Source organism: Squalius cephalus (assembly GCF_949319135.1).
Source record: "Squalius cephalus genome assembly, chromosome: 4".
NCBI lineage: Eukaryota > Metazoa > Chordata > Actinopteri > Cypriniformes > Leuciscidae > Squalius > Squalius cephalus.
In genome coordinates, this window is record NC_137125.1 from 3930171 (window position 1) to 3938689 (window position 8519).

Sequence of the window (8519 nt, forward strand, 5' to 3'; positions counted from 1 at the left end):
TAGCAGTGTAGGGAACAGACTAAATGCAGGCGCAGTACGTGATGGCTGGCTTCTTGGTGAGTTTAACAATATTAAAAAGTAGAAACTGTAACAATTTTGTTTTTAATATAATTATAACCTGCAGGCGACAGCGGCTACCCCCTGAGACGCTGGCTCCTCACCCCATTTTTAAACCCGCAGAGCGCAGAGGAAACTCATTATAACGAGGTCCACTCTCGTGCCCGCGCAGTTGTGGAGCGTGCCATCGGCATCCTGAAATGCAGATGGCGTGCTCTGGATGCCTCGGGTGGCAGAATTTTATACCATCCAGCAAAAGTGTGCAAGATTGTCAGGGCGTGTGGTGTTTTGCACAATATAGCACTGAGGAACGGTATTCCTCTCCCTCCTGATCTCCCTCTACCCCGGCATTACGACCCCGAGCCACAGCCCCCTGGCCGACAAGAGGGATATCAACGAGGTGCAAGAATCCGTGAGGATGTCATGCGGCGTTTGTAAAGAAAGACAAAACTCAAGGTTCATGTTTTAACTGCATCTTTTAATGATTGTGCAATTTCTTGCATCACTTCTCTCATCTGCCGTAGCTCATCTGCAACCCTGTTGACAGCGTTTATTGTCTCTCGCTGTAACTGCAGGACTGCGTCAGTGAGTACCCGACCACTTTTGGACGTGCCAGGCACAGAAGGGGCACTGCTTTGAGCCGGACGCTGTGCATCTGCATCTGAGAACCCCTCACCCTGAACCTCCTGTTCACTCACAGCTTCAGACTCCGGAAGGACTGGAGGACAAACAATTGGCAACATTTATCCATTTATCACCCCACACACTCAAATATACAGCGTTAATAATTAAAAAAAAATCTGTTTAACCTTGCTCCTCTGTGGTTTCAGTCACGTCAGTGTCTCCCTCCTTTTCCGACACAATACCACACACGCTGACCTCCCCAATTATAGCCGCGATTTTGCTGTCCACTGATGTGAGATCAGCTGTACTTGAGCCCCCACCAGTTGCAGCCACGCTCTGGCGGTGGGAGGACAGTTTTCTCTTTGCCTCCACCTTGAATGAATGAGAATCTTTATTTCACATATTTTGCATACTGTAAGCACATGTAAATAAAACTTTTTGAAAATCAATATTGCTATTTATATAGGTATATAGCCTAATAAAACACAAATGTAATATGTTGGTAAAAAATTAGTATACCTTCAGGTCGGACCATTTTTTCTTTAACTCTGCAACTGTCCGTTCTGTCCCACTGACACAATTGACGGCAGAAGCAATACTTTGCCACTCGCACTGCTTCTTTTTATTAGTGACCCCACTGCTGTGGCCACCAAATAACAATGTTTTCCGAGCCTCCACCTCCCCTACAAGTGTTTCAATCTCAGTATCTGAGAAATTACGTTTTTTTCTTCTTTTCTCACCTGTCGCCATTATTCAAAGTAACAGAAATACACGTTTTCACTTAGCCTATATATGGGATTCCACTCTCATTTACATGCTGATCAGCAATCATGAGGTGAATTGCATTGATTATTTATGGTTAAAAATGGGCGTGTACAGGGCGTGATATGAGGCTGGTTCACGTACGCACATCTGCGGGTGATCTGTGATTTATAAAGGGAACATTGCTTACAGGTGTGCGTACGCACGGTTTTAGAAATCGGAATATTTTTTGCCGTACGCCATTTTTGGCTTTTGGGCGCACGTAAACTTTTAGTATGGATCCTACGCACAGTTTTATAAATGAGACCCCAGATGAAGTGATTGATGGTGTATGGGCACATATTTAAAATTACAGCCAAACTGATAGCCAAGCACAGGTAGTGGGGGGAAATTAACAACAGGAACATCTGCAGCTATAGGGGGACATTGGTATGAAAGTGGACTACCACGAGGTACAGGACCAAACTGTGAGGGGACCAACTCTATTTTTGACATGCCCTCTAGTATGTGTGCCAGCAAAGGCCAGGAATGGATCTGACTCAGTTTTGTACCAGAAGCCAAGACATCAGGATCTGGAAGGGTACCTAAAGAAATGAATACAAACTATTAGTCTTGAACACATTAAGTTGTAGCTGAGTACACGTGTACACATACAGTGTTGTGTATTACCTGTGTAAGCCCTGTATAGGGTAGACTTAATTCCAGTCTTCCCAGCTGACTTTGGCTTCAGGACAACAAGTTCACTCACTGCCTCTGGATGGACTCCCTTAGTATAAAACAAACAAATGCAGTGTTAAAGTATTCTGGAAACACTTTATAAGGTTATATACATTGACATTAGATTATGACATTAGATTATGCATTTATATGAAATAATAATGAGTAATAACAGTAAACAGATTGTATTAATCTCGGGTGATGATAATTTATACCTTTGTTACTTAATCTGCACTCTTGTGCATTATTAGTCCATAATGCTTTGATGTTAACATGTACTTAGGCTACTTGTTTGTTTGAGTTGATACTATAGTGTTCTTACAAATTGCAGAAAAGAAAAAAAATACATGCCTGTGTTCTTGGACGATGCCATCTCTGTGGCTCACTCGTGCAGGCCAGTGGTGGTGGGACAGACTGTAAATTCAGCTGCACATAGTGGGCCGTCTGATACACAAGTGCTGTCAGATGGTTGCACAACCCTTTACCAGCTGCACAGCTGCACATATAGGCAGAAATACAAACAATCTCTTCTGTCTCCAATGACACCTGTTTGAGAAGACAAATAGTTTAGCTAATGAATTGTAATTTTATGCTGTGAGCTACATTAAAGGGATAGTTCACTTCAAAATGTAAATTAATACAGAAAAAGTTTATGACGGGAGATGTTAGTCCCGTCCAAATCCGTACATGAAATCACAGACGTAGGTTGATAAGAATTGTAACTCAAACGTCGTTTGGAAAACTAGTCCCGTCCGAATAGGGCTTAAGATGCGGCGTGCTGCTGATAGCAACAAACCTGGATGATGACTTCTATCTGAAGCACCAACTTGAGTGGCTGGCTTTGGATTGAATGTAAGGGATGGCTTACCAGCTCCACGACGCACATATTCATCTACATTGTGTTTTTCTTGTCTACGCATCAGGGGTTCAAATCTGGGTCCTGAAGGTGGCTCTAATAAATCATAGCTAAACTCATGAGCATCTTCAGATTCTTCATACACCTTTAATTTGGCGTCTGAAGCAGCAAGCTCAATTTCAAGCTCCAATTGCTCTTTTCTAATTCTCAAGCGAATTTCTTCCTGTTTTATTGCTTCCCTCTTTTTCATTGCTGCAGCTCTTGCCAATAGCGCTTCACGTTCAGCTTTAATGGCTCTTGGAGTTTCAGTTTCCCTCAGACTGATGAGATTACCATCTATGCAATTTGAATGATAGTGTTATGCTGTTTGGGCCTGTTTCTCTTGATTGGGCAGAATTGTTGAGCAGCCAGATAACCTGCCTAACCGGTTTTCGCTTGATAGAATCAAATCACTGAAAGATTCATCCCTACATTTGCATGCTTTGTTTGGATTTGTCTCCACCTCCAAAAGTCCCTCCCCCTCTGAAGGTATAGGTCAGGGATGGGCAACTTCGGTCCTGGAGGGCCACTGTCCTACAGAGTTTAGCTCCAACCCTGAAAAAATCACCTGCCTGTAATTTTCTAGTAATCCGGAGGACCTTGATTAGCTTGTTCAGGTGTGTTTGATTAGGGTTGAAGCTAAACTCTGTAGGACAGTGGCCCTCCAGGACCGAAGTTGCCCATCCCTGGTATAGGTATATAAACTACAATGTATACTGTTTGAGTTAGACTGTTGGATGAACAGTCTCCTGGTCTCTGCTTGGACGAAGGAAAAGTTTCCTACAATAGAGACTTTTATTTTATTTTGTCACTTCGGGGTAGGTACGCGAAACGAATTTCCCTGACAACGCTTTATCTGTAGAGTGGGAAAGGGATCCTCCATAGGGAGAGACTAGTTGGCACTTCAGCACTGCGTTGTCATCGGGTCCAGGTTAAGGTCCTTCGTCAGATCTGGATACGGCCTGGATCCGGCAGGCTGCGGGAAAACCTCGGGATAAACAAAGACACTAAAATTAGCGTAGATGCCATTCTCATGATGTAACGAGTACATCAGGATTTATGGGAAGTGTTCCCGGTTCCGGCTGACCTAATCTATGCAGCCTAACATTGAATTATAGAAGTCTATAATGTGTTATGTGTATGCTATGTCAAAGAGATGTGTCTTTAATCTAGCTTTGAACAGTGTGTCTGCTTCCCGGACAATGTTAGGAAGACTGTTCCAAAGTTTTGGTGCTAAATAGGAAAAGGATCTACCGCCAGCAGTCGATTTTGATAGTCTAGGTATTATTAACTGGCCGGAATTTTGAGATCGCAATAGACGTGAAGGAGTATAATGCGTTAAGAGCTCGCTCAAGTACTGCGGAGCTAAACCATTTAGTGCTTTGTAAGTAATCAGCAATATTTAAAAATGTATGCAATGTTTAACAGGACCTTCCCAAAACAGCGCTGCACGAGCATCCAGTAGTCTCCACTGGTCCCTGTGACTAACTAGCCCCACGTAGAGTAGTTTGGACTGCTCGACTGGCTGGGGTCACATCTGCTTTAAAAAGATGAAATCACCCTCACTGTGTAAGAGTACACGACCCACTTTCCCACTGTGTAAATATTTATAGGCCTCAGTACTTTTATAATTTTTCATTGCTGCTCCATCAACTCTTTCTGACAGGACAAAGTAGTTAAATATGTCCCCATAGGTTACCTCTGGCCACTTCTTCAGATCGTCTACCCATGTTAACAATGACGATGGATGGGACAATATGAGACCATCTGATCATCAGATGAAGTTTTCTCCGTGCTCCCAATTTAAAACATTTACGGTATCAACGTTATTTGTCATTTCGCTAAAGTTTTGGCTAGCTATAAACAATCTTCTGACTACTGAACTAGCTAGCGAATGTGCCGTGTCATGTTGGCGGAAGTCGGATGAGGAAATGCGGAAGAGTGAAGTATTAACAGTGGGCGAGGCGAAATAAGGCTTTACTGTAGCGGAGCGAGAGCTCTTTCCATGTGGAGTCTTTGCATTAAAGTCATTCGAGCAAGTGGATTCTCTCTTCTGGAAGTGGACCTCCTCAGTTCAACTCAGCTGTTATTTGTCAAATAATCACAGACAGAAACACATACGGAAGAACTGAGAGCTCTTTAATTATATTAATGATAGAAGAGAGAGAATACAGGACAGTCTCTGACTCGATATGAAACACTTCTATAAAGACACAACAATATTACAAATAACTCTTCTGATTTCCATGCAAGCTCTGGTTAATATTTGTATATAAACTTAGTACTCTTCTAATATATTCTGTGCACTTTAAATCAAGTCTTTTTAGGGATAGTTCACCCGAAACTGTCCACTGACTTCTAATGTATGTTCCACAGAAGAAAGAAAGATATCCAGCTTTTGGTCGACATGAGGGCATATGCACATTATGTCAGTTTTTGAGTGAACTATCTTTTTAATACATTTACATTGAATAATTTAGCAGACGCTTTAATCCAAAGCGATTTACAAATGAGGAGAACAATAGAAGTTAAACTAACACTATTCAAGTGCTGTGAATAATAGCGTGAATAGTAGTTATTTGGTAAAAGAGTTTAATGTACATGCATTAGGAACACAAGCAAGACTATGACATTAAACTACTTGATGTTGTTGATCTGTCAGTCTATCGAGGGAATTAATGAAAATAAACCGTGCTTTATACAACCCTCCTCTCCATCGTATGATAAAGTCCTGCTGATACAGAACGTCAGCAGAAGCATCAACGGCACATCAATACATCTTTAATAAAACTCTGTTTACCGTATGTGTTTAATGGAGCGCAAACAGAGCAATTGAGTTTTATGAGTCAAGAGTTATCTCTAATAACCCTAAATGTCACAGAAAGGAAGGGTGTGTGAGTGAGAAGAATGACATTGACTTCATTTATTGAGTGCAGATGTTTAAACTGAACTGCAGGCGGTCTGTGAATGAGACACAGGCTTTTGCATTGAAACACAGCAGGCAAACGCTGCACTACTGTCTCGAGAGTGTTTGTCCCGGCTGTGTGTCGAACTCTGATGTGTGTCAGTTCTACAACAGCAATTCATTAAACCTCCAACATCAGGCCTCAAGAACATGTACAATACACAGTCAGCCAGTGGGTTCAGAAACATGAGATATTCAGAACAATACCTAAATATATAAAACAATTTATAGCTGTATCTGTAAACTTGATCTTCAGTAAAAGTCACGATTACAAAGGGGAGAATGAGAAAAGTGTAAGTCAGAAGCACCAGGAACAAACTGCCCAAAATTTTCTTGCGCTGTAGAGAAGTAAGTGATATTGCGCGTGAAAGACCGCGACAAGTGCCAACAAAACACAGAATGACTATCGGGTAGGGGATTAAACAGGCGATCGATTGGGACAGATAGCTAAACAGCCAACGAGAGTTAACGTCTGTAAAGTCTGCAAAGATCAGAGGAACAAACCAGATGATCACAGAAACGACACAGCAGACTTTTAGTGAATGATGAAATCTGTACCAGATAGGATGAGAAACCAGAAGATATCGTTCAAAAGCAACACATGCCATAAAATACAGACCCGCAATCAAACTATAATCATATGCATCCTCCACCTCCGCTGACCCTGTTATTGTCTCCGTTAATTTACAAATGATCTGAATGAGATCTGAAAGAATCAAATGAATAACAAACACTGGAGTGGAGCGATTAGATTTGATAAGAGCACACAACGCAAACAGAGTTAAGATCATGATTAGAATCTCAATGGCTGACATGATCTTGATAATTAATGAGTCTGCAGAATTAAGTTTCAAGAGAAATTCCCTCCTCTGACGTCTCCTTCTCCTTTCATCGCTAAAATAAAATGCTCCACTTGATCCGTTGCTGCTGGCGTTGTGTCCCATTGTTTCATGAAATCTTGACAGGCAACACTAAATAACAAACCAGTCATTAGTTTAAAAAACATGCATTCATTTACTATTTACTACTTTATTGAAAACATTAGGGAAAGATATATGACATAACTTGTTTTCTGTGTGACTGTTGAAATAAAGTTTCCTCAGTTTGCTTTCCATGTTCTTTAGAGGAGATGTGTGTAATCAGGGTTGCCAACTCTCACGCATCTCGCGTGAGAGTCACGCATTCAGCCTCAATCTCACGCTCAACAAAGAAATCTCACGCAAAAATAGACATTCTTCTGTGCTGTATTTTTTTTTCACTCATGTGCACTAAATTTCAGAATTACTATAAACAATTCAGGCTCTTAACTACTGGATGGACCACTAGTTATGGCGCAAATTAGTTAGTAGCTAGCGCTACTTATTTTCTGAGTTAAAATATTTAAAGTTTATAGTGTAACTATTGTTTAACGTATTTTATACTTAATCTTATACTTATGTATAATACTTAAAAATACCCAGATGAAAATGAACCATGCTTTTACTATAGTAAAAGTGTAGTAACCATGTTTCTTTGGTTGGACTGATAAAGTTAACATATGTACAGCCACAGTATTACTACAAATAAGTCAGACAGAAACATCAAAATAAATACATAAAAAAAGACACTTGCATGACACTGTACTAGAGCCTTTTTATTTATTGTTTTGTAGCCTGCAATGAGGCGCTCAGTATCTTCATCGGACCCTACAAGATAAACACGGTACTTTTTTGGCACAACATAAACCCATTAATATTACGAGACAATAAAATATAACTTTAATTAGGGTTAAACATTTGAATTCTTACACTTAAAAACTGAGGGCGCATCTCCGTTGCTGCATCCGACTGCCAGGTTTACATCACCACCATCACTGCAAAGCTCCTCCCTCCCGCACGCAATGGGTTGTGGGCAATATTAGCCGTTAGAGTGTGCATCATAGACAGTAAAAGAAATGGACACAGCGACCCCATTGGAACTCAATTGAGACAAGTGAAGCCCATTTTTAGCGATTTCTTAGCACTTCCTTTCCTGACGCGCAGACTCAAACCGAGCAAAGCGTTACACGGACCACGTGAGCAACCCGTCTGTCTTCTAGTAGCTGTGCCAAGAGAAATCTGAATCATTCCCTTCCGAATCTTGCAGAGACGGAGAGTGTGAGTAGGAATTGTCCATGAGCATGGAGCAGGATCAACTTTTGCTAGGTATTCTGATTAATTATATTGTCATTTTGCCTCTACGTCCCCCCGATTGCCAGCGAGCTTCTCCTCCCGTCCATACGGTAATCTCTCTACTGTGCGACAGAGAGTCGCGTGGTTATGACGCAATCGTTAGCCTACTTTTACAAAAACTGCTTCTACGGGGCCATAACATAAGCTACAAGGTAATGGAGCATTTTATACATTGTCGTGTTTCTTTAGAAATAAATAATGGACAAATGGAGTCTTCAAACGCCTCAGATGTAAAGTTATTCGCTGTCAAAGTGACGCCAAAATGAATGGGAGTCAATGGGATGCTAAC

At 41.3% G+C, this 8519-nt stretch overlaps 1 long non-coding RNA gene across 1 annotated transcript; it reads right to left on the minus strand.

Moving 5' to 3' along the window:
* Positions 1-1764: 1764 nt before the first annotated feature.
* LOC307157304 lies at positions 1765-2781 on the minus strand. The gene is made up of 3 exons (XR_013820924.1): positions 2512-2781; positions 2113-2209; positions 1765-2027 (listed from the first exon to the last, which is right to left on the minus strand). It is a non-coding gene; the product is annotated as an uncharacterized lncRNA (long non-coding RNA).
* Positions 2782-8519: the final 5738 nt, after the last annotated feature.